This window comes from Oncorhynchus nerka, linkage group LG4, assembly GCF_034236695.1.
Source record: "Oncorhynchus nerka isolate Pitt River linkage group LG4, Oner_Uvic_2.0, whole genome shotgun sequence".
Lineage (NCBI taxonomy): Eukaryota > Metazoa > Chordata > Actinopteri > Salmoniformes > Salmonidae > Oncorhynchus > Oncorhynchus nerka.
The window spans coordinates 18,877,469-18,903,589 of NC_088399.1; the positions used below are offsets into that span (position 1 = coordinate 18,877,469).

At 43.6% G+C, this 26,121-nt stretch overlaps 1 long non-coding RNA gene across 1 annotated transcript; it reads right to left on the reverse strand.

Annotated features, from left to right (window-relative positions):
• Nucleotides 1-5,112: 5,112 nt before the first annotated feature.
• Nucleotides 5,113-24,970, reverse strand: LOC115126399 (uncharacterized). Its single transcript, XR_010463604.1, has 3 exons — nucleotides 24,812-24,970; nucleotides 8,313-8,419; nucleotides 5,113-7,860 (listed from the first exon to the last, which is right to left on the reverse strand). It is a non-coding gene; the product is annotated as an uncharacterized LOC115126399 (long non-coding RNA).
• Nucleotides 24,971-26,121: the final 1,151 nt, after the last annotated feature.

The window sequence follows — 26,121 nt, forward strand, 5'->3', positions numbered from 1 at the left end:
GGAGACTATATACAGGGGATACCGGTACAGAGTCAATGTGGAGACTATATACAGGGGGTACCGGTACAGAGTCAATGTGGAGACTATATACAGGGGGTACCAGTACAGAGTCAATGTGGAGACTATATACAGGGGGTACCAGTACAGAGTGAATGTGCAGGGGCACCAGTACAGAGTCAATGTGGAGACTATATACAGGGGGTACCGGTACAGAGTGAATGTGCAGGGGCACCAGTACAGAGTCAATGTGGAGACTATATACAGGGGGTACCAGTACAGAGTCAATGTGGAGACTATATACAGGGGGCACCGGTACAGAGTCAATGTGGAGACTATATACAGGGGGTACCAGTACAGAGTCAATGTGGAGACTATATACAGGGGGTACCAGTACAGAGTCAATGTGGAGACTATATACAGGGGGTACCGGTACAGAGTCAATGTGGAGACTATATACAGGGGGTACCAGTACAGAGTCAATGTGGAGACTATATACAGGGGGCACCGGTACAGAGTCAATGTGGAGACTATATACAGGGGGTACCAGTACAGAGTCAATGTGGAGACTATATACAGGGGGTACCGGTACAGAGTCAATGTGGAGGTTATATACCGGGGGTACCGGTACAGAGTCAATGTGCAGGGGCACCGGTTAGTCGAGGTAATTGAGGTAATATGTACATGTAGGTAGAGTTAAAGTGACCATGAATAAATAATAAACAGAGAGTAGCAGCAGCGTAAAAGAGGGGTCTGGGTAGCCTTTTGATTAGCTGTTCAGCAGTCTTTTGGCTTCGGGGTAGAAGCTGTTAAGAAACCTTTTGGACCTAGACTTGGCGCTCCGGTACCGCTTGCCGTCTATGACTAGGGTGGTTGGAGTCTTTGACAATTTTTAGGGCCTTCCTCTGACACTGCCTGGCATAGAGGTCCTGGATAGCAGGAAGCTTGGCCCCAGTGATGCACTGGGCCGTACGCACTATCCTCTGTAGTGCCTTGCGGTCGGAGGCCGAGCAGTGTCCATACCAGCCCGTGATTAGTCCTATATTAATGCTTGGCCTGTTTGATGGTTCATTGGAGGGCATAGCGTGATTTCTTATAAGCTTCCGGGTTAGAGTCAGCTCTACCCTTTAGCTCCTGAGGTATGTACGTACCTTCACTGTGGGGACGACGTCATCGGTGCACTTATTGATGAAGCCAGTGACTGATGTGGTGTACTCGTCAATGCCATCGGAAGAATCCCGGAACATTAACCACTCTGTGCTAGCAAAACAGTCCTGTAGCTTAGCATCTGCTTCATCTGACAACTTTCTAAATGACCGAGTCACTGGTGCTTCCTGCTTTAGTTTTTGTTTGTAAGCAGGAATCAGGAAGATAGAATTATGGTCAGATTTGTCAAATGAAGGGCGAGGGAGAGAATTGTACGCATCTCTGTGTGTGGAGTAAAGGTGGTATAGAGTTTTTTTCTCTGGTTTCACATTTAACATGATTCTTCAATTACATTGAGCTGAATTCTGACGTGCTGTTCCTTCTTTTAACGTAGTGTATTTCTGTATTGTTTTAGTGATTCACCATAGTGAAGGTGTAGGCTCAGGATTTCTGGGTCTTTATGTTTTTGGTTGGATAGATTTCTACATTTCTTTCTCAGGTTTCTGCATTATTCATCAAAACATGTGTCATTGTTGTTCATTTTCTTAGGTTGTCTGACATTTTTTGATTTTATAGGGAAGTTGAGAGGTCAAATATACTGTTTAGGTTTTCTACTACCAAATTTATACCTTCACTATTACAGTGAAACCTTTTGTCAATTAAATTGTCAAGAAATTATTGAATTTGTTGTTGCTTAATTGTTTTTTGGTAGATTTCCACACTATTTTCCTTCCATCTGTAGCATTTCTTAATATTATTCAGTTCCTTTGGCAATGATGCCTCGTGATTGAGCATAGCTCTGTTCAAGTAGTGTGATTTAGCTGTGATCTGATAAGGATGTCAGTGGACGGACTGTGAACGCTGGATGGACTGAGACTCTGGGTTGAAGTCAGTGATAAAGTAGTCTACAGTACTAGTGCCAAGAGATGAGCTATTGACTACCATTGACTATGTACATACACAGCATCCAACAGAGCTGCAGGAGTTGTGACCCGTTTTTGTTGGTTATGTTGTCGTAGTTGTGTCTAGGGGAGCATACAGTGGTTCCTCCTTTAAAAGTTGCAAGCTTGCACCGCGGGACTTACAGATACCCAGCGTCACGGCTTCATTGCTTCAGACCACCACAAGGGTGCGTTAGAGCACTCATTATGCATTTGGGTCCCAAGGTTTTTATATGACCAATCATATTGAGTGGTTCCAATGATGAATTTTGACGCGAGCCACCCTTACCTGGTGGCGTTCTTCAACAAAGACAAACATTACGGTGGAACCAAATGGTAAGTTGTTATAACGTCATAACGAGTCAAGCAAAAAAATTACAATTGAGAGGAATATGTTAGTTAATGTAGAGACAAACTTTTGTGCATATTTTTTGTCATAAAGTTAATTTACGAAAATCGCTATTTAGCAAGTTATCTGCTAACATTAGCCAGCTAGCTAGTGTTAGGAGAATGTTTTAGGGACCCCTGAGAAAACCAGCAAACCAGGCTGTCGTCTTGTGAAACAGTGGATGTAAAGAATCTAGCAAGTTAAAGTATTTACTGAAAATTGAATGTACCATTGTGTAAGCTTGCCTTGTAATGCAGCTGAAGTAACATAGCTAGTTAACTATTTACTTGCTTATTGTGTAGTGGAGGATAAAAATAACTGTATGTCTATGAATGTGTAGCCGATCTGTGTATGGACCCTAAAACGTTAGGTTCTGAACTAATATTCACACCAATCTATGAACCTCAGCTATCATAGTTGTTGTATCAACTTCAAGTCTGAATGGCATTAATGAAGTCTATGGATAGAGTACAATATAATAACTTTATTGTGCCAAGGATGCAAGTCCTATATACATGTATATATACATGTAACCATTAGCGTTGGGCCAGTAACCGAACGGTTCATAGATGGAATCCCCCAGCTGACAAGGTAAACATCTGTTGTTCTGCCCCTGAACAAGGCAGTTAACCCACTGTTCCAAGGCTGTCATTGTAAATAAGAATGTAATCTTAACTGTCTTGCCTAGTTAAATAAAGGTTAAATAAATACAAATTTAAATTACGACGCATGAGATTCCCACATTGTAGACTGTACATTGAATATATTCACTGATCATGTACTCTTCCTTGGCAAATAAAGGTGCGGTTCAGGTATGAATCTCTGAGACAATCTTTTTCAGTCATGTAAAACTCCATTCTTTGAATGATGCTGTGTCTGCATGTATGTATTACAATTAAACTCTTCAACAGTGTTTACTACTCCTGCTCCTGGGACATCAATGATTACACATTGTAATTATTGTAACATTGTAATTATGCAATAGACTAGAAACAGTTGAAGTCAGAAGTTTACATACACTTATGTTGGAGTCATTAAAACTCATTTTTCAACCACCACAAATTTCCTGTTAACAAACTATAGTTTTGGCAAGTCGGTTAGGACATCTACTTTGTGCACGACACAAGTAATTTTTCCAACAGTTGTTTACAGAAAGATTATTCCACTTATAGTTCACTGTATCACAAATCCAGTGGGTCAGAAGTTTACATACACTAACTTGACTGTGCCTTTAAACAGCTTGGAAAATTCCAGGAAATGAGGTCATCATTTTTAGAAGCTTCTGATAGGCTAATTGACATCATTTGAGTCAATTGAAGGTGTACCTGTGGATGTATTTCAAGGCCTACATTCAAACTCAGTGCCTATTTGCTTGACATTATGGTAAAATCAAAAGAAATCAGCCAAGACCTCAGAAACAAAATTGTAGACCTCCACAAGTCTGGTTCATCCATGGGGGCAATTTCCAAATGCCTGAAGGTACCACGTTAATCTGAACAAACAATAGTACGCAAGTAGGAGGGGTGCATCCCTAGGAGGGAGGGGTGCGTCACTTGAGTGGGTTGAGTCACTGATGTGATCTTCCTGTCTGGGTTGGCGCCCCCCCTTGGGTTGTGCCGTGGCGGAGATCTTTGTGGGCTATACTCGGCCTTGTCTCAGGATGGTAAGTTGGTGGTTGAAGATATCCCTCTAGTGGTGTGGGGGCTGTGCTTTGGCAAAGTGGGTGGGGTTATATCCTTCCTGTTTGGCCCTGTCCGGGGGTATCATCAGATGGGGCCACAGTGTCTCCTGACCCCTCCTGTCTCAGCCTCCAGTATTTATGCTGCAGTAGTTTATTTGTCGGGGGGCTAGGGTCAGTTTGTTATATCTGGAGTACTTCTCCTGTCATATCCGGTGTCCTGTGTGAATTTAAGTATACTCTCTCTAATTCTCTCTTTCTTTCTCTCTCTCGGAGGACCTGAGCCCTAGGACCATATCTGGCATGATGACTCCTTGCTATCCCCAGTCCACCTGGCCGTGCTACTGCTCCAGTTTCAACTGTTCTGCCTGTGATTATTATTTGACCATTCTGGTCATTTATGAACATTTGAACATCTTGGCCATGTACTGTTATAATCTCCACCTGGCACATCCAGAAGAGGACTGGCCACCCCTCATAGCCTGGTTCCTCTCTAGGTTTCTTCCTAGGTTTTGGCCTTTCTATGGAGTTTTTCCTTGCCACCGTGCTTCTACACCTGCATTGCTTGCTGTTTGGGGTTTTAGGCTGGGTTTCTGTACAGCACTTTGAGATATCAGCTGATGTACGAAGCGCTATATAAATACATTTGATTTGAAGTATAAATGCCATGGGATCACGCAGCCGTCATACTGCTCAGGAAGGAGACACGTTCTTTGGTGCAAAAAGTGCAAATCAATCCCAGAACAACAGCAAAGGACCTTGTGAAGATGCTGGAGGAAACAGGTACAAAAGTATCTATATCCACAGTAAAATGAGTCCTATATCGACATAACCTGAAAGGCCACTCAGCAACGAAGAAACCACTGCTCCAAAACCGCCATAAAATAGCCAGACAACAGTTTGCAACTGCACATGGGGACAAATATCATACTTTTTGGAGAAATGTCCTCTGGTCTGACGAAACAAAAATAGAACTGTTTGGCCATAATGACCATCATTATGTTTGGAGGAAAAGGAGGAGGCTTGCAAGCCAAAGAACACCATCCCAACGTGAAGCACACGGGTGGCAGCATCATGTTGTGGGGGTGCTTTGCTGCAGGAGGGGCTGGTGCACTTCACAAAATACATGGCATCATGAGGTAGGGAAAAAAAAGCAACATCTCAAGACATCAGTCAGGAAGTTAAAGCTTGGTCGCAAGTGGGTCTTCCAAATGGACAATGACCCCAAGCATACTTCCAAAGTTGTGGCAAAATGGCATAAACCTCTTTTGGCGCATGAACCGCTAGCGGGGCACCTACGACAACATCCGGTGAAATTGCAGAGCGCAAAATTCAAAATACAAAAATCATAATATTAAACATTCATGAAAATAAAAGTGTCATACATAATTTAAAAGCTGAACTTCTTGTTAATACAACCGCGTTGTCAGATTTTACGGCGAAAGCATACCATGTGATTATCTGAGGACAGCGTCCCACACCAAAATACTTTTTCAACCAGCACAGGCATCACAAAATCACAAATAGCGATTAAATAAATCACTTACCTTTGAAGATCTTCTTCTGTTTGCAATCCCAAGGGTCCCAGCTACATAATGAATGTTCATTTTGTTCGATAAAGTCCTTCTTCATATGGAAAAAAGTCTGTTTATTTGGTGCCAATGTTCTCAGTAATCCACTCATTCAACATGCATACAAACTCATCCAAACAAGTCAAACAATGCTTCTAATTAATGCTCAGGTACTCTAATATCTATATAAAGGATAACATTTAGGACGGAGAATAGTATGTTCAATAAGGAAGATAAATAACGAAGAGCGCGCACCTCATTCACGTGCCAACAAGACAACTTTTCTAATGAGAGAAACCTTGTAGTTCTTCCAACTACTTGCTAATTTAAAAAAAAAACAAGCCTGAAACCCTTTCTAAAGACGGTTGACATCTAGTGGAAGCCATAGGAACTGCAATCTGGGTCCTATCTATTTGTTTTTCCAATAGGCCAGCACTGAAATGGACTGTGACCTAATTTTTTTTTATTCCGGATGGATTTTCCTCAGGTTTATGCCTGCCATATCAGTTCTGTTATACTCACAGGCAGTATTTTAACAGTTTCAGAAACTTCAGAGTTTTTTCTATCCAATGCTACCAAGTATATGCATACCCTAGCTTCTGGGCCTGAATAACATACAGTTTACTTTGGGCACGTCAGTCATCCAAAATTCCGAACAAAAACCTCCAAAACAGGTTAAGGACAACAAAGTCAAGGTATTGGAGTGGCCATCACAAAGCCCTGAAGTCAATCCTAGAGAACATTTGTGGGCAGAACTGAATTTTTACTCAGATTAAATGTCAGGAATTGTGAAAAACTGAGTTTAAATGTATTTGGCTAAGGTGTATGTAATCTTCCAACTTCAACTGTATATACAGAAAAAAACGATGCATATCTAACTCCTTTCATCTGCATTAATCTGAGGACACAGGATAGTATTTCAATGAGATATTTCATTTCAACCAGTGGTGAATGTGAAATGCTTTATTGAAAAAAGTTACATAAATGCATAATAATTATGATAATTGTAATACTATATTATAAATACAAGTTCAATCTGTACTTCAATGCACATGTGGTGTGCATTATAAAACAAGGAAGAAAGATGAGGTGGGGCGAGAGGTGTAGAAGACAGAAAGATGAGGTGGGGCGAGAGGTGTAGAAGACAGAAAGACGAGGTGGGGCGAGAGGTGTAGAAGACAGAAAGACGAGGTGGGGCGAGAGGTGTAGAAGACAGAAAGACGAGGTGGGGCGAGAGGTGTAGAAGACAGAAAGATGAGGTGGGGAGAGGTGTAGAAGACAGAAAGACGAGGTGGGGCGAGAGGTGTAGAAGACAGAAAGACGAGGTGGGGCGAGAGGTGTAGAAGACAGAAAGACGAGGTGGGGCGAGAGGTGTAGAAGACAGAAAGACGAGGTGGGGCGAGAGGTGTAGAAGACAGAAAGACGAGGTGGGGCGAGAGGTGTAGAAGACAGAAAGACGAGGTGGGGCGAGAGGTGTAGAAGACAGAAAGACGAGGTGGGGCGAGAGGTGTAGAAGACAGAAAGACGAGGTGGGGCGAGAGGTGTAGAAGACAGAAAGACGAGGTGGGGCGAGAGGTGTAGAAGACAGAAAGATGAGGTGGGGCGAGAGGTGTAGAAGACAGAAAGATGAGGTGGGGCGAGAGGTGTAGAAGACAGAAAGATGAGGTGGGGCGAGAGGTGTAGAAGACAGAAAGACGAGGTGGGGCGAGAGGTGTAGAAGACAGAAAGACGAGGTGGGGCGAGAGGTGTAGAAGACAGAAAGACGAGGTGGGGCGAGAGGTGTAGAACACAGAAAGATGAGGTGGGGCGAGAGGTGTAGAAGACAGAAAGGGCTTCTTCTCTCACATCAAAATATATCTGCAGACGAGTGACAGATGGATAGAGAGAGAACATGATTAAGCCTTATTTTTTTTAATTCTAACATGGTCAGTCATCTTAACCAGGAGGTGAAATGCAAAACTGACCTTGGATCATTAACTCTGGGACTGCTACATCTCTGTCTGTATTTCAATGTAAAGCATATTTTTAATAATACTTCCTGTTAACCCGACCAAGTAACATCTCACCTATGATCATGCTGTGCCCTCTGTGTCAGTCAGTTCAGATGTGGGAGAGGTTCACCAAAACAGCTGATATAACCTAGAGGATTTAGGGAGAAGGGGAGAGGGATGAAGTGAAGAAGAGAGACCGTTATTGTGTGTGTGTGGTCTCACCTGGTGTCCACACTAAGTGGCTACAGAGTACTTTATGCTGAAAAACAGACACATGAGGACAAACAGTAGAAGATAATGTCAATAGAAGATACTGTATGTGTCGCAGACACCTATCAGAGTGGACCTGAAACATTTAAATATAGAGGGCTATGTGTCTCACCACTTGGTTATTGCAAGGCTAACCCCCAGGGAAATCATGACTTGGCAGCAACAGATAGCAACAGATAGTCCATTGAAAATGGCTGTGTTAATGTGGTGTAAATCTGAAACTTAGCACCTGACATCTTATGGGTTTTTAAATTAATGCATATGAGACAGGTTCCATGTACAACAAGACAGGCAGAGTTGGAGAAAACGAACACAGAACAGTTTAATTACCTCTGGTTATGGACACTTTTGCTAGCAATAAAGCTTCCACGGCCTGTTCCTTGGACAATAAACATCAGGCAATATCTATCTTTTCAACCCCTTGATCAGCTCGCTCTCTGAAAGTAAAGAAAACAGCTTATTTTTTATCGATATGAAAACAATAACTGAGATATGACCGTTCAATCTAAATCAGCAGATAGCATCTTTAGGATCCGTCAATACAGCCCAGTGCTGCTTACCTGAGATGCCATCTTTAGGATCCGTCAATACAGCCCAGTGCTGCTTACCTGATGAGATGCCATCTTTAGGATCCGTCAATACAGCCCAGTGCTGCTTACCTGATGAGATGCCATCTTTAGGATCCGTCAATACAGCCCAGTGCTGCTTGAGATGCCATCTTTAGATGAGATGCCATCCATCTTTAGGATCCGTCAATACAGCCCAGTGCTGCTTACCTGATGAGATGCCATCTTTAGGATCCGTCAATACAGCCCAGTGCTGCTTACCTGATGAGATGCCATCTTTAGGATCCGTCAATACAGCCCAGTGCTGCTTACCTGATGAGATGCCATCTTTAGGATCCGTCAATACAGCCCAGTGCTGCTTACCTGATGAGATGCCATCTTTAGGATCCGTCAATACAGCCCAGTGCTGCTTACCTGATGAGATGCCATCTTTAGGATCCATCTTTAGGATCAATACAGCCCAGTGCTGCTTACCTGATGAGATGCCATTTTTAGGATCCGTCAATACAGCCCAGTGCTGCTTACCTGATGAGATGCCATCTTTAGGATCCGTCAATACAGCCCAGTGCTGCTTACCTGATGAGATGCCATCTTTAGGATCCGTCAATACAGCCCAGTGCTGCTTACCTGATGAGATGCCATCTTTAGGATCCGTCAATACAGCCCAGTGCTGCTTACCTGAGATGCCATGTTCACAGGTGTTCGCTTTGACTTCCTTTGTGTTTGAAAAAAGTTGCTTTCAGAACAATTATTTTTGATTGAAAATAAAAAGGTTTTGCTCTTGACGAAAAGACACAAATGTACCTCCATAGCACATAACAATTTGCCTGAGAATAACCACACCTTCATACAAACGTGCTACTGTATGCACAATTCTTCATGCACAACTGAAGATGCTGCCATATCCTGCCTGCACTGAGAATGATGATCATAATGATGATGATAATGATGAATGATGACACGTGGAAGAGGGAAAGGAATGAGATGGGAACAGCAATTTGTTGCAAGTTGGGGAGGAGGGCTAATAGCTGAACAATAGACTATTCAATCTTCACTAAAGAATAGTCTAATATCTGAGCTAGGTGTGAGAAAAAAAACTCCTATCACAGACCAGATTTGCCCTAACAACCAAGAGGTAGCTTGCTACTCAATGTAATAAAGTAATAACTTTTCAAATAAATGACCTTACAAGTTATGTTGGCTGTCCTTACGAACCACATAGCATATCATTACAGTATGTACCGGTATGTTAGCTAGCTACCTAACGATAGTAGTTATACATCAAACTTGCCAGTAAATGAACTATCTAACTACCCAACGTTTATTGACCTGATTATTCTCGTCAATCTTAGCTTAGCTAAATGGTATAGTCGTTGTGCTTTCTCAATGGACATTCGGGTGCTTTTGTAAATTCGCTCTGGCTATCTATAGGCTGGACAAGAGAATGAGTCAAAATTCACCCAACGCTGAAAAACGGCTTGGCTAAACTGGAACACTAGCGCGAGCCCATAGCAAATGAATGGTATGGAATGTTCGCAGAACCTGTTTTGACTGGAGTGATGCTTAGAATTCCGCACCTCGATGGTGGCAACTGTGCTTATGTCTGCGTAATGAAAAAGTAGGGAAAATAAAAACGTATATAACTTGTCTTGCGATCGATGACAAATGAGCTCACTGCCCAGACTTACATAATTTCAAAGAGGAGATTCTCCTGATTAAAATGGTGCCCGTGTTACAGTTTTGCTTCTATCCCTCTCCTCACCACTACCTGGGCTCGAACCAGGGACCCTCTGCACACATAGACAACAGCCACCCTTGAAACATCGTTACCCATCGCTCCACAAAAGCTGTGGCACCGTGCAGAGCAAGGGGAACAACTACTTCAAGGTCTCTGAGCGAGTGACGTCACCGATTGAAATGCTATTAACGTGCACCCGCTAACTAGCTAGCCATTTCACACCGGTTACACCCGACTTGAAAAGTATCCCAAAATACACATTGCGAGATATTTGGTGAAATAGACAGACATGCCTATATTTCCCCCATAGGAAACAATGGGAAGAACACAGAGTTGCAATTATTTTTGTTGTTTACATTTGAACTATAAAACAACGTGAGCACGTCTCATTGCCAACAATAGCGAAGCAGGCATTGTGATTTTGAACATTAAGCTGGGAATAGAACGTTCGGAAGGCGAGTTGGTGTCACAGTGCTTAATACAACTAATAGGAGCTGGCAGAGCGAAAAATGTACAAAAATAAGGCCTGTTTTTTTTTGCAATTATTTCAAAACGACGGCAAGCAGCTGGAAATATGGTCATATTATGAAACTGGATTGAACTGTTGTTCCTGTTTTGAGAGGGTTAGGTCTGCTCTATACCAATTTAGCATACCCCCCGAGTCTCTTTCCTGTTTCACACCTAGTAGTTTGGTGGATGGGACTACCAGCTCTCTGTAACCTAGAGGGCAACCAGTGGGTCCGTCTCCTTTATACCATGTCTCTTGTAGGATGACAATGCCTGTATTTCTAATGTATTTGATGAAGTCTGGGTTCCTGCTTATTAGGCCAAAGCCAGATGACCTCAGACCTTGTATATTCCAGGATGAGACAGTAAAAGCTTTGTGTTCCATACTGTCTAGTGTTGTTTTTGTGTAGTTTAGGCCTGGACCATCACAGTAGGTGTGAGCAGAGCATGTTGAGCATCTGATACAAACCTCTCAGGTTGCAGGATGGGTTTGGGCGGGTGTAATAGTGGGGGTTGGGCCTGTTGCTCTGTTACCAGCCTGGGCATATGTCCTGCTGTCATGTTGCGGTCCTTGCCACGTGGGGCATGGGGTGGGTAGAAGGGGCATAAGTATGATATGGGGGAGCCTATATAGGGTGTGGCTAGGGTTTGCTTGGGGTGGTCTTGGCTGGTTGGGGTGTGGCTGGTGATGCTGTGGTCTGGGTGTAGGTCCTCTTTGTGTGTGTTCTCACAGTGCAGGTACTTCGGGAGGGGGTCTTGCAGGTCTGGGACGGTGTCTCGCTGTTCTGTGCGGGGTGTCCGTTGCTCTGTTGTTCCTGTGAGGTGCTGAGGCTAAGGTTGAGAGTGATGTCATTCAGGGTCCTGGCAAAAGTTAGGATTGCTGCCTTGTTTCGGTGGACCTGGTCGTAAAGGCTGTTCAAGTCCAGGGTGGAGTGGTGAGCCAGGTATACATTAGGTTTTGAGGCACAGTCTCTTGCATTCACCCACTGTATGGTGGCAGGGTGAAAGTATTTTCGTGCTAGCAGGGTGGAGATAAACACTTCTGCGTTGCGGAAAGTGGAAGAAGCTTTATCAATCACACCCTTGAGTGCTGTTGAGACACTTTCATACTGGGCCCTCAGGTGATTTGTGCCTGTGTGAATTATAAATGTGGCTGGGGGAACCTCTCTCTCTCTCTTTACATGCTCTTTACTCACTCTCTCTGATTCATTCCCATGTCTCATGACTATTCTTCAGTCAAGGTCAAAGGGTCGTGAAAACACAGACGGAAAATAAACTATTTAGGAAAAAGAGGCATATTTCTCTTTTACAGTATGTAAGACACTACCATGACACCGTAGAGTACTGTAGATCTTCAGGGTGCGCGTGTGTGCGTGCATGTGCGTGCGCATGTGTGTGTGTGTGTGTGTGTGTAGCCTTAAACCTTGGACCGCACACATCACTTAGAACCCGGACCTTTACCTCTCCTATAACTCTTCTATAACATGGAAAAACATTATTTTTTAAATTCTCTTTTTCTTCACAAGTTCCTGGTGAAATAGAGATAGAAAACAGAGAGAGCAAAAGGCTGCAGGACACAGAGTGGTCAGTGAAACTGCTGCCAGAGAAAATATTATGCTTTAATTCCATATTCCATACTTTCTTTACCATCCCATCAATTATCCCATTCAGGAGAGCACTTCAGGATATTTTGCTTTCAACAAAATGATGTTTACCTTAGCGTACACACAATGAAAGTAAAATAAACTCTGCACTTTTCACTCGCTGTACTGCACACCATATTCAGTCAACGAAAACCAAAAATCGTATCGATGCATCGCAGGAGGTTGGGTGTCATAAACAGTGGCAATTCTCACTGTTCAAACTATATTTGTAATGTACTTAAAATCCCCACCTCTGTGTGTTTTCTGCTGCAACACAAAACCCATTTGAAGTCATTTTCCTAATCCTACAGTCGGCCCTCTTATCCCACCCTCTCAGTCCGAGACACTTTCAATTAGATTGCGTGTAGAACAGCTGTGTGTGTGTGTGTGTGTGTGTGTGTGTGTGTGTGTGTGTGTGTGTGTGTCTTAGCGTTTAGAAGACTGAGCGTATTGAGCGTGATTAATTGGGTCTGTCGGCCAGTTATTGTGCGGAGCTGCACGGCCAATTTAAAACAGCATAGGTGGGTCCAGAATGACTCAACACTCAGGTTCACTACTAGAACAAAGCCTAGGAATAGACTGATAGCAAGGGACAGACTGATAGTAAGGGACAGACAGATAGTAAGGGACAGACTGATAGAAAGGGACAGACTGATAGCAAGGGACAGACTGAAAGTAAGGGACAGACTGATAGTAAGGGACAGACTGATAGAAAGGGACAGACTGATAGCAAGGGACAGACTGAAAGTAAGGGACAGACTGATAGAAAGGGACAGACTGATAGAAAGGGACAGACTGAAAGTAAGGGACAGACTGATAGTAAGGGACAGACTGTTAGAAAGGGACAGACTGATAGTAAGGGACAGACTGATAGTAAGGGACAGACTGATAGTAAGGGACAGACTGATAGAAAGGGACAGACTGATAGCAAGGGACAGACTGAAAGTAAGGGACAGACTGATAGAAAGGACAGACTGATAGAAAGGGACAGACTGAAAGTAAGGGACAGACTGATAGTAAGGGACAGACTGTTAGAAAGGGACAGACTGATAGTAAGGGACAGACTGATAGTAAGGGACAGACTGATAGAAAGGGACAGACTGATAGTAAGGGACAGACTGATAGAAAGGGACAGACTGATAGTAAGGGACAGACTGATAGTAAGGGACAGACTGATAGAAAGGGACAGACTGATAGAAACGGACAGACTGATAGCAAGGGACAGACTGAAAGTAAGGGACAGACTGATAGAAAGGGACAGACTGATAGCAAGGGACAGACTGAAAGTAAGGGACAGACTGAAAGTAAGGGACAGACTGATAGAAAGGCACAGACTGATAGCAAGGGACAGACTGAAAGTAAGGGACAGACTGAAAGTAAGGGACAGACTGAAAGTAAGGGACAGACTGATAGAAAGGGACAGACTGATAGCAAGGGACAGACTGATAGTAAGGGACAGACTGATAGTAAGGGACAGACTGATAGAAAGGGACAGACTGATAGCAAGGGACAGACTGAAAGTAAGGGACAGACTGATAGAAAGGGATAGACTGATAGAAAGGGACAGACTGAAAGTAAGGGACAGACTGAAAGTAAGGGACAGACTGATAGAAAGGGACAGACTGATAGTAAGGGACAGACTGATAGAAAGGGACAGACTGATAGCAAGGGACAGACTGAAAGTAAGGGACAGACTGATAGAAAGGGACAGACTGATAGTAAGGGACAGACTGATAGTAAGGGACAGACTGATAGTAAGGGACAGACTGATAGAAAGGGACAGACTGATAGAAAGGGACAGACTGAAAGTAAGGGACAGACTGATAGTAAGGGACAGACTGTTAGAAAGGGACAGACTGATAGTAAGGGACAGACTGATAGTAAGGGACAGACTGATAGAAAGGGACAGACTTATAGCAAGGGACAGACTGAAAGTAAGGGACAGACTGATAGAAAGGGACAGACTGATAGAAAGGGACAGACTGATAGAAACTGATAGAAAGGGACAGACTGATAGAAAGGGACAGACTGATAGAAAGGGACAGACTGATAGAAACGGACAGACTGATAGCAAGGGACAGACTGAAAGTAAGGGACAGACTGATAGAAAGGGACAGACTGATAGCAAGGGACAGACTGAAAGTAAGGGACACACTGATAGTAAGGGACAGACTGATAGAAAGGGACAGACTGATAGTAAGGGACAGACTGATATAAAGGGACAGACTGATAGCAAGGGACAGACTGAAAGTAAGGGACAGACTGATAGAAAGGGACAGACTGATAGTAAGGGACAGACTGATAGTAAGGGACAGACTGATAGTAAGGGACAGACTGATAGAAAGGGACAGACTGATAGCAAGGGACAGACTGAACGTAAGGGACAGACTGATAGAAAGGGACAGACTGATAGTAAGGGACAGACTGATAGAAAGGGACAGACTGATAGCAAGGGACAGACTGAAAGTAAGGGACAGACTGATAGAAAGGGACAGACTGATAGAAAGGGACAGACTGAAAGTAAGGGACAGACTGATAGTAAGGGACAGACTGTTAGAAAGGGACAGACTGATAGTAAGGGACAGACTGATAGTAAGGGACAGACTGATGGAAAGGGACAGACTTATAGCAAGGGTCAGACTGAAAGTAAGGGACAGACTGATAGAAAGGGACAGACTGATAGAAAGGGACAGACTGATAGAAACTGATAGAAAGGGACAGACTGATAGAAAGGGACAGACTGATAGAAAGGGACAGACTGATAGCAAGGGACAGACTGAAAGTAAGGGACAGACTGATAGAAAGGGACAGACTGATAGCAAGGGACAGACTGAAAGTAAGGGACAGACTGATAGAAAGGCACAGACTGATAGCAAGGGACAGACTGAAAGTAAGGGACAGACTGAAAGTAAGGGACAGACTGATAGAAAGGGACAGACTGATAGCAAGGGACAGACTGATAGTAAGGGACAGACTGATAGTAAGGGACAGACTGATAGAAAGGGACAGACTGATAGCAAGGGACAGACTGAAAGTAAGGGACAGACTGATAGAAAGGGATAGACTGATAGAAAGGGACAGACTGAAAGTAAGGGACAGACTGATAGTAAGGGACAGACTGATAGTAAGGGACAGACTGATAGAAAGGGACAGACTGATAGTAAGGGACAGACTGATAGTAAGGGACAGACTGATAGTAAGGGACAGACTGATAGAAAGGGACAGACTGATAGCAAGGGACAGACTGAAAGTAAGGGACAGACTGATAGAAAGGGACAGACTGATAGTAAGGGACAGACTGATAGTAAGGGACAGACTGATAGAAAGGGACAGACTGATAGTAAGGGACAGACTGATAGTAAGGGACAGACTGATAGAAAGGACAGACTGATAGAAACGGACAGACTGATAGCAAGGGACAGACTGAAAGTAAGGGACAGACTGATAGAAAGGGACAGACTGATAGAAAGGGACAGACTGAAAGTAAGGGACAGACTGATAGTAAGGGACAGACTGTTAGAAAGGGACAGACTGATAGTAAGGGACAGACTGATAGAAAGGGACAGACTGAAAGTAAGGGACAGACTGATAGAAAGGGACAGACTGATAGTAAGGGACAGACTGATAGTAAGGGACAGACTGATAGAAAGGGACAGACTGATAGTAAGGGACAGACTGATAGTAAGGGACAGACTGATAGAAAGGGACAGACTGATAGAAACGGACAGACTGATAGCAAGGGACAGACTGAAAGCAAGGGACAGACTGATAGAAAGGGACAGACTGATAGAAAGGGACAGACTGAAAGTAAGGGACAGACTGATAGTAAGGGACAGACTGTTAGAAAGGGACAGACTGATAGTAAGGGACAGACTGATAGTAAGGGACAGACTGATAGAAAGGGACAGACTGATAGAAAGGGACAGACTGATAGAAAGGGACAGACTGATAGAAAGGGACAGACTGATAGAAAGGGACAGACTGATAGAAACTGATAGAAAGGGACAGACTGATAGAAAGGGACAGACTGATAGAAAGGGACAGACTGATAGAAACGGACAGACTGATAGCAAGGGACAGACTGAAAGTAAGGGACAGACTGATAGAAAGGGACAGACTGATAGCAAGGGACAGACTGAAAGTAAGGGACAGACTGATAGAAAGGCACAGACTGATAGCAAGGGACAGACTGAAAGTAAGGGACAGACTGAAAGTAAGGGACAGACTGATAGAAAGGGACAGACTGATAGCAAGGGACAGACTGATAGTAAGGGACAGACTGATAGTAAGGGACAGACTGATAGAAAGGGACAGACTGATAGCAAGGGACAGACTGAAAGTAAGGGACAGACTGATAGAAAGGGATAGACTGATAGAAAGGGACAGACTGAAAGTAAGGGACAGACTGAAAGTAAGGGACACACTGATAGTAAGGGACAGACTGATAGAAAGGGACAGACTGATAGTAAGGGACAGACTGATAGAAAGGGACAGACTGATAGCAAGGGACAGACTGAAAGTAAGGGACAGACTGATAGAAAGGGACAGACTGATAGCAAGGGACAGACTGAAAGTAAGGGACAGACTGATAGAAAGGGACAGACTGATAGTAAGGGACAGACTGATAGTAAGGGACAGACTGATAGAAAGGGACAGACTGATAGCAAGGACAGACTGAAAGTAAGGGACAGACTGATAGAAAGGACAGACTGATAGTAAGGGACAGACTGATAGTAAGGACAGACTGATAGAAAGGGACAGACTGATAGCAAGGGACAGACTGAAAGTAAGGGACAGACTGATAGAAAGGGACAGACTGATAGAAAGGGACAGACTGAAAGTAAGGGACAGACTGATAGTAAGGGACAGACTGATAGAAAGGGACAGACTGATAGTAAGGGACAGACTGATAGTAAGGGACAGACTGATAGAAAGGGACAGACTGATAGAAACGGACAGACTGATAGCAAGGGACAGACTGAAAGTAAGGGACAGACTGATAGAAAGGGACAGACTGATAGTAAGGGACAGACTGATAGAAAGGGACAGACTGATAGCAAGGGACAGACTGAAAGTAAGGGACAGACTGATAGAAAGGGACAGACTGATAGTAAGGGACAGACTGATAGTAAGGGACAGACTGATAGAAAGGGACAGACTGATAGAAAGGGACAGACTGATAGAAAGGGACAGACTGATAGTAAGGGACAGACTGATAGAAAGGGACAGACTGATAGAAAGGGACAGACTGATAGTAAGGGACAGACTGATAGAAAGGGACAGACTGATAGTAAGGGACAGACTGATAGTAAGGGACAGACTGATAGAAAGGGACAGACTGATAGAAACGGACAGACTGATAGCAAGGGACAGACTGAAAGTAAGGGACAGACTGATAGAAAGGGACAGACTGATAGCAAGGGACAGACTGAAAGTAAGGGACAGACTGAAAGTAAGGGACAGACTGATAGAAAGGCACAGACTGATAGCAAGGGACAGACTGAAAGTAAGGGACAGACTGAAAGTAAGGGACAGACTGAAAGTAAGGGACAGACTGATAGAAAGGACAGACTGATAGTAAGGACAGACTGATAGAAAGGGACAGACTGATAGTAAGGGACAGACTGATAGTAAGGGACAGACTGATAGAAAGGACAGACTGATAGAAACGGACAGACTGATAGCAAGGGACAGACTGAAAGTAAGGGACAGACTGATAGAAAGGACAGACTGATAGCAAGGGACAGACTGAAAGTAAGGGACAGACTGAAAGTAAGGGACAGACTGATAGAAAGGCACAGACTGATAGCAAGGGACAGACTGAAAGTAAGGGACAGACTGAAAGTAAGACTGGGACAGACTGAAAGTAAGGGACAGACTGATAGAAAGGGACAGACTGATAGCAAGGGACAGACTGATAGTAAGGGACAGACTGATAGAAAGGGACAGACTGATAGAAAGGACAGACTGATAGCAAGGGACAGACTGAAAGTAAGGGACAGACTGATAGAAAGGGATAGACTGATAGAAAGGGACAGACTGAAAGTAAGGGACAGACTGAAAGTAAGGGACACACTGATAGTAAGGGACAGACTGATAGAAAGGGACAGACTGATAGTAAGGACAGACTGATAGAAAGGGACAGACTGATAGCAAGGGACAGACTGAAAGTAAGGGACAGACTGATAGAAAGGGACAGACTGATAGTAAGAAAGGACAGACTGATAGTAAGGGACAGACTGATAGTAAGGGACAGACTGATAGAAAGGACAGACTGATAGAAAGGGACAGACTGAAAGTAAGGGACAGACTGATAGTAGGGACAGACTGATAGTAAACAGACTGATAGTAAGGGACAGACTGATAGAAAGGACAGACTTATAGCAAGGGACAGACTGAAAGTAAGGGACAGACTGATAGAAAGGGACAGACTGATAGAAAGGGACAGACTGATAGAAACTGATAGAAAGGGACAGACTGATAGAAAGGACAGACTGATAGAAAGGACAGACTGATAGAAACGGACAGACTGATAGCAAGGACAGACTGAAAGTAAGGGACAGACTGATAGAAAGGGACAGACTGATAGCAAGGGACAGACTGAAAGTAAGGGACACACTGATAGTAAGGGACAGACTGATAGAAAGGGACAGACTGATAGTAAGGGACAGACTGATATAAAGGGACAGACTGATAGCAAGGGACAGACTGAAAGTAAGGGACAGACTGATAGAAAGGGACAGACTGATAGTAAGGGACAGACTGATAGTAAAGGACAGACTGATAGTAAGGGACAGACTGATAGAAAGGGACAGACTGATAGCAAGGGACAGACTGATAAAAGGACAGACTGATAGAAAGGGACAGACTGATAGTAAGGGACAGACTGATAGAAAGGGACAGACTGATAGCAAGGGACAGACTGAAAGTAAGGGACAGACTGATAGAAAGGGACAGACTGATAGAAAGGGACAGACTGAAAGTAAGGGACAGACTGATAGAAAGGACAGACTGTTAGAAAGGGACAGACTGATAGTAAGGGACAGACTGATAGTAAAGGACAGACTGATGGAAAGGACAGACTGATAGCAAGGGACAGACTGAAAAAGGGACAGACTGATAAGTAAGGGACAGACTGATAGAAAGGGACAGACTGATAGAAAGACAGACTGAAAGGGACAGACTGATAGAAACAGACTGATAGAAAGGACAGACTGATAGAAACAGACTGATAGTAAGACAGACTGATAGAAAGGACAGACTGAAGGGACAGACTGATAGAAAGGGACAGACTGATAGAAACGGACAGACTGATAGCAAGGGACAGACTGATAGTAAGGGACAGACTGATAGAAAGGGACAGACTGAAAGTAAGGGACAGACTGATAGAAAGGGACAGACTGATAGCAAGGGACAGACTGAAAGTAAGGGACAGACTGAAAGTAAGGGACAGACTGATAGAAAGGGACAGACTGATAGCAAGGGACAGACTGATAGTAAGGGACAGACTGATAGTAAGGGACTGAGACAGACTGATAGCAAGGGACAGACTGAAAGTAAGGGACAGACTGATAGAAAGGGACAGACTGATAGAAAGGGACAGACTGATAGTAAAGGGACAGACTGAAAGTAAGGGACAGACTGATAGTAAGGGACAGACTGATAGTAAGGGACAGACTGATAGAAAGGGACAGACTGATAGAAAGGACAGACTGATAGTAAGGGACAGACTGATAGTAAGGGACAGACTGATAGAAAGGGACAGACTGATAGTAAAGGGACAGACTGATAAAGGGACAGACTGATAGAAAGGACAGACTGAAAGTAAGGGACAGACTGATAGAAAGGGACAGACTGATAGTAAAGGACTGACAGACTGATAGAAAGGGACAGACTGATAGTAAGGGACAGACTGAGACTGATAGAAAGGGACAGACTGATAGTAAGGGACAGACTGATAGTAAAGGGACAGACTGAGACTGATAGAAAGGGACAGACTGATAGAAAGGGACAGACTGAAAGACTAAAGCAAGGGACAGACTGATAGAAAGGACAGACTGATAGAAAGGGACAGACTGATAGTACAGACTGGAAAGGGACAGACTGAAGTAAGGGACAGACTGATAGTAAAGGGACAGACTGATAGAAAGGGACAGACTGATAGTAAGGGACAGACTGATAGAAAAAGGACAGACTGAAAGTGAAGGGACAGACTGATAGAAAGGGACAGACTGATAGTAAAGGACAGACTGATAGGGACAGACTGAAAGGACAGACTGATAGAAAGGGACAGACTGATAGTAAGGGACAGACTGATAGTAAGGGACAGACTGATAGAAAGGGACAGACTGATAGAAACGGACAGACTGATAGCAAAGGGACAGACTGAAAGCAAGGGACAGACTGATAGAAAGGACAGACTGATAGAAAGGGACAGACTGAAAGTAAGGGACAGACTGATAGACAGACTGTTAGAAAGGGACAGACTGATAGTAAGGGACAGACTGATAGTAAGGGACAGACTGATAGAAAGGGACAGACTGATAGAAAGGGACAGACTGATAGAAAGGGACAGACTGATAGAAACTGATAGAAAGGGACAGACTGATAGAAAGGGACAGACTGATAGAAAGGGACAGACTGATAGAAAGGACAGACTGATAGCAGACTGATAGCAAGGGACAGACTGAAAGTAAGGGACAGACTGATAGAAAGGGACAGACTGATAGCAAGGGACAGACTGAAAGTAAGGGACAGACTGATAGAAAGGCACAGACTGATAGCAAGGGACAGACTGAAAGTAAGGGACAGACTGAAAGTAAGGGACAGACTGATAGAAAGGGACAGACTGATAGCAAGGGACAGACTGATAGTAAGGGACAGACTGATAGTAAGGGACAGACTGATAGAAAGGGACAGACTGATAGCAAGGGACAGACTGAAAGTAAGGGACAGACTGATAGAAAGGGATAGACTGATAGAAAGGGACAGACTGAAAGTAAGGGACAGACTGAAAGTAAGGGACACACTGATAGTAAGGGACAGACTGATAGAAAGGGACAGACTGATAGTAAGGGACAGACTGATAGAAAGGGACAGACTGATAGCAAGGGACAGACTGAAAGTAAGGGACAGACTGATAGAAAGGGACAGACTGATAGCAAGGGACAGACTGAAAGTAAGGGACAGACTGATAGAAAGGGACAGACTGATAGTAAGGGACAGACTGATAGTAAGGGACAGACTGATAGAAAGGGACAGACTGATAGCAAGGGACAGACTGAAAGTAAGGGACAGACTGATAGAAAGGGACAGACTGATAGTAAGGGACAGACTGATAGTAAGGGACAGACTGATAGAAAGGGACATACTGATAGCAAGGGACAGACTGAAAGTAAGGGACAGACTGATAGAAAGGGACAGACTGATAGAAAGGGACAGACTGAAAGTAAGGGACAGACTGATAGTAAGGGACAGACTGTTAGAAAGGGACAGACTGATAGTAAGGGACAGACTAATAGAAAGGGACAGACTGATAGAAAGGGACAGACTGATAGTAAGGGACAGACTGATAGAAAGGGACAGACTGATAGAAAGGGACAGACTGATAGTAAGGGACAGACTGATAGAAAGGGACAGACTGATAGAAAGGGACAGACTGATAGTAAGGGACAAACTGATAGAAAGGGACAGACTGATAGAAAGGGACAGACTGATAGTAGGGGACAGACTGATAGTAGGGGACAGACTGATAGAAAGGGACAGACTGATAGAAAGGGACAGACTGATAGAAAGGGACAGACTGATAGTAAGGGACAGACTGATAGAAAGGGACAGACTGATAGAAAGGGACAGACTGATAGTAAGGGACAGACTGATAGAAAGGGACAGACCGATAGAAAGGGACAGACTGATAGTAGGGGACAGACTGATAGAAAGGGACAGACTGATAGAAAGGGACAGACTGATTAAGGGACAGACTGATAGAAAGGGACAGACTGATAGAAAGGGACAGACTGATAGTAAGGGACAGACTGATAGAAAGGGACAGACTGATAGAAAGGGACAGACTGATAGTAAGGGACAGACTGATAGAAAGGGACAGACTGATAGAAAGGGACAGACTGATAGTAAGGGACAGACTGATAGAAAGGGACAGACTGATAGAAAGGGACAGACTGATAGTAAGGGACAAACTGATAGAAAGGGACAGACTGATAGAAAGGGACAGACTGATAGTAGGGGACAGACTGATAGAAGGGGACAGACTGATAGAAAGGGACAGACTGATAGAAAGGGACAGACTGATAGTAAGGGACAGACTGATAGAAAGGGACAGACTGATAGAAAGGGACAGACTGATAGAAAGGGACAGACTGATAGTAAGGGACAGACTGATAGAAAGGGACAGACTGATAGAAAGGGACAGACTGATAGTAAGGGACAGACTGATAGAAAGGGACAGACTGATAGAAAGGGACAGACTGATAGAAAGGGACAGACTGATTAAGGGACAGACTGATAGAAAGGGACAGACTGATAGAAAGGGACAGACTGATAGTAAGGGACAGACTGATAGAAAGGGACAGACTGATAGTAAGGGACAGACTGATAGAAAGGGACAGACTGATAGAAAGGGACAGACTGATAGTAATGGACAGACTGATAGAAAGGGACAGACTGATAGGAAGTGACGAATATGGAAGAAGTCAAGATGTCATCTCATCATAGTGCCACACCCACTTCCAATTCCACTCAAACTAGGAGTGTATTCGTTATGCTGATTCTGTTGCAAAATGTTTAGTCTGTTGCAAAACATTTTGTAACAGAAACCGTTTACTCCAAACGCTGTTGAGTTCCATTTTTCTCTTAAACGGAAGTTGTAGTTCAGTTGTGTCTCTCTTCAAAAAGCGTCTGAATGAAGTTGGAAGGAACCCCATGGACTTTAGAACACAGAAGAATCAATCATTTACGCTTGTGCTAAACACTTCGCAGACTATTTTGATTGGAATGGGAACGTGTGAAAACCATACAATTAAAATAAACAACAACTTCTGTTTAAGAACCCCAACAGCTTTTTGGTCATCTTGAAGAGCATTTGGTGTAAACGGTTTCTGTTGCAAAACATTTTACAACAGACAAAATGTTGTTCAACAGAACCGGCATAATGAATACACTCCAGGAGTGCGTTTAGTTCGATTTAACTTTTGCTTTGGTATGGAATGGTTGGTACAGAATATGTTTCCACTAAACGTTTTTGTACATTCTTGAACAGACTTTGTGGTATGTTTGCTCCGTTTGGTGGGTGTGGTGGGTTTGGTGGCTGTGGCTTGAAGCAGTGAGTGACCTATTAAAGTGTAGCGGTGCATTTTGAACCCACAACCCAACCCCTCCCTGTTTTTCAATTAGTTGTTCAGTACAGCACCGTTTTCCATTTAAACACAGCCTACTGTATACACATCTCAAGGAACCATGGAACCTTGTTGATTACAAGGCAATGCATTTGTTTCTGTTGACTGTTGGTCTTATTCAGTGGTGTAAAGTACTTAAGTAAAAATGATTGAAAGTACTACTTAAGTAGTTTTGTGGGGTATCTTTACTTTACTATTTATATTTGGACAACTTTTACTTTACTACATTCCTAAAGAAAATTATGTACTTTTTACTCCATACATTTTCCCTGGCACTCAAAAGTACTAAATACATTTTGAATGCTTAGCAGGACAGAAAATTGTCTAATTCACACACTTATCAAGAGAACATCCCTGGTCATCCCTATTGCCTCTGATCTGGCGGACTCACTAAACAGAGAACATCCCTGGTCATCCCTACTGCCTCTGATCTGGCGGACTCACTAAACAGAGAACATCCCTGGTCATCCCTATTGCCTCTGATCTGGCGGACTCACTAAACAGAGAACATCCCTGGTCATCCCTATTGCCTCTGATCTGGCGGACTCACTAAACAGAGAACATCCCTGGTCATCCCTATTGCCTCTGATCTGGCGGACTCACTAAACACACATGCTTCATTTGCAAATGTTGGAGTGTACCCCTGGCTATCCCAAAAAAGAATAATAATAATGAAATAATTTATACTTTTACTTTTGATACGTAAGTATAGTTTAGCAATTACATTTACTTTTTATACTTAAGTATATTTAAAACCAAATATTTTTAGACTTTTACTCAAGTAGAATAATACTGGGTGACTTTCACTTTTACTTGAGTAATTTTCTATTAAGGTATCTTCACATTTACTCAAGTATGACAATTGGGTACTTTATCCACCACTGGTCTTATTAATCATTAATTAATTGACTACTGATGTAAGAGTATTTGAGTGACAAATAACAGATAAGTAACTTTCTCATACCTTTTTATTAGATTTTTCCTCGTGTTTATTTATACCTGCCAGTAACCTTATACCGGTTTGCCAGGTTGTATTTGTCTCGTCTGGATCTGGTTGTCAAGTTCTATTACCTTTCAACGTGAAATCCAGAGTTATGTGCCTTTGATTCTCATTAACCTTTTGCGTTTGCTCTGCAAACGTTGTGGGCGTCTTCGGTGGGCAGCAGGCTGCCACGAGTATCACTTCTCCTCCACTTAACCTCTAGAGAGACATGTAGAGAGGAAATTGTTTTTAACCCTCCGGTTACTGTGTCTCCTCCAGGGCCTTGCTTCAGACATGCAGTCAACCTCCCTCTCACTGAGTCTGAAATGCCACCCTATTCCCTACATAGTGCACTACGTTTGACCAGAGCTCTATGGGCCCTAGTCAAATATAGTGCACTATAAAGGGTATAGAGGGCCATTCAGGCTGCAGATCGACTCTCTGATTCTGAAGTACTACATGCAGACAGAATTGGCTGAGCCAATCCCATTCTTCTGACCTGTCTAAACCTTGTATTATGTGAGGTAGAAAGAGATTAGCGTGAAAGGATGACAAATGCAATTGCAAACCTAATCAAAACAAGTGTGTCTGTGTGCATGTTCTTGTCTGTGTGTATGTCCTTGTCTGTGTGTGTGTCCTTGTCTGTGTGCATGTCCTTGTCTGTGTGCATGTCCTTGCCTGTGTGCATGTCCTTGTCTGTGTGCATGTCCTTGTCTGTGTGCATGTCCTTGTCTGTGTGCGTGTCCTTGTCTGTGTGCGTGTCCTTGTCTGTGTGCGTGTCCTTGTCTGTGTGCGTGTCCTTGTCTGTGTGCATGTCCTTGTCTGTGTGCATGTCCTTGTCTGTGTGCATGTCCTTGTCTGTGTGTGTGTCCTTGTCTGTGTGCATGTCCTTGTCTGTGTGCATGTCCTTGTCTGTGTGCATGTCCTTGTCTGTGTGCGTGTCCTTGTCTGTGTGCGTGTCCTTGTCTGTGTGTGTGTCCTTGTCTGTGTGTGTGTCCTTGTCTGTGTGCGTGTCCTTGTCTGTGTGCGTGTCCTTGTCTGTGTGCATGTCCTTGTCTGTGTGCATGTCCTTGCCTCAGACAGAGCAACAGAGAGACATTGAGAGATCTATAATAGAAAGGAAAGAGAAAACCCAAAAGGGAAGAGAGGGAGGAAAGCCGCTCTGAATGGAAACCGTCAATGTCATCAATGGAAAAGGAACAGATGTTTGTAATTTTCTAAATGTTCCTCTGGAGAGTCAAAGGGGACGAGTTCTCACTAACCTTTCATTAGATCCAATTGGACAAACCCAT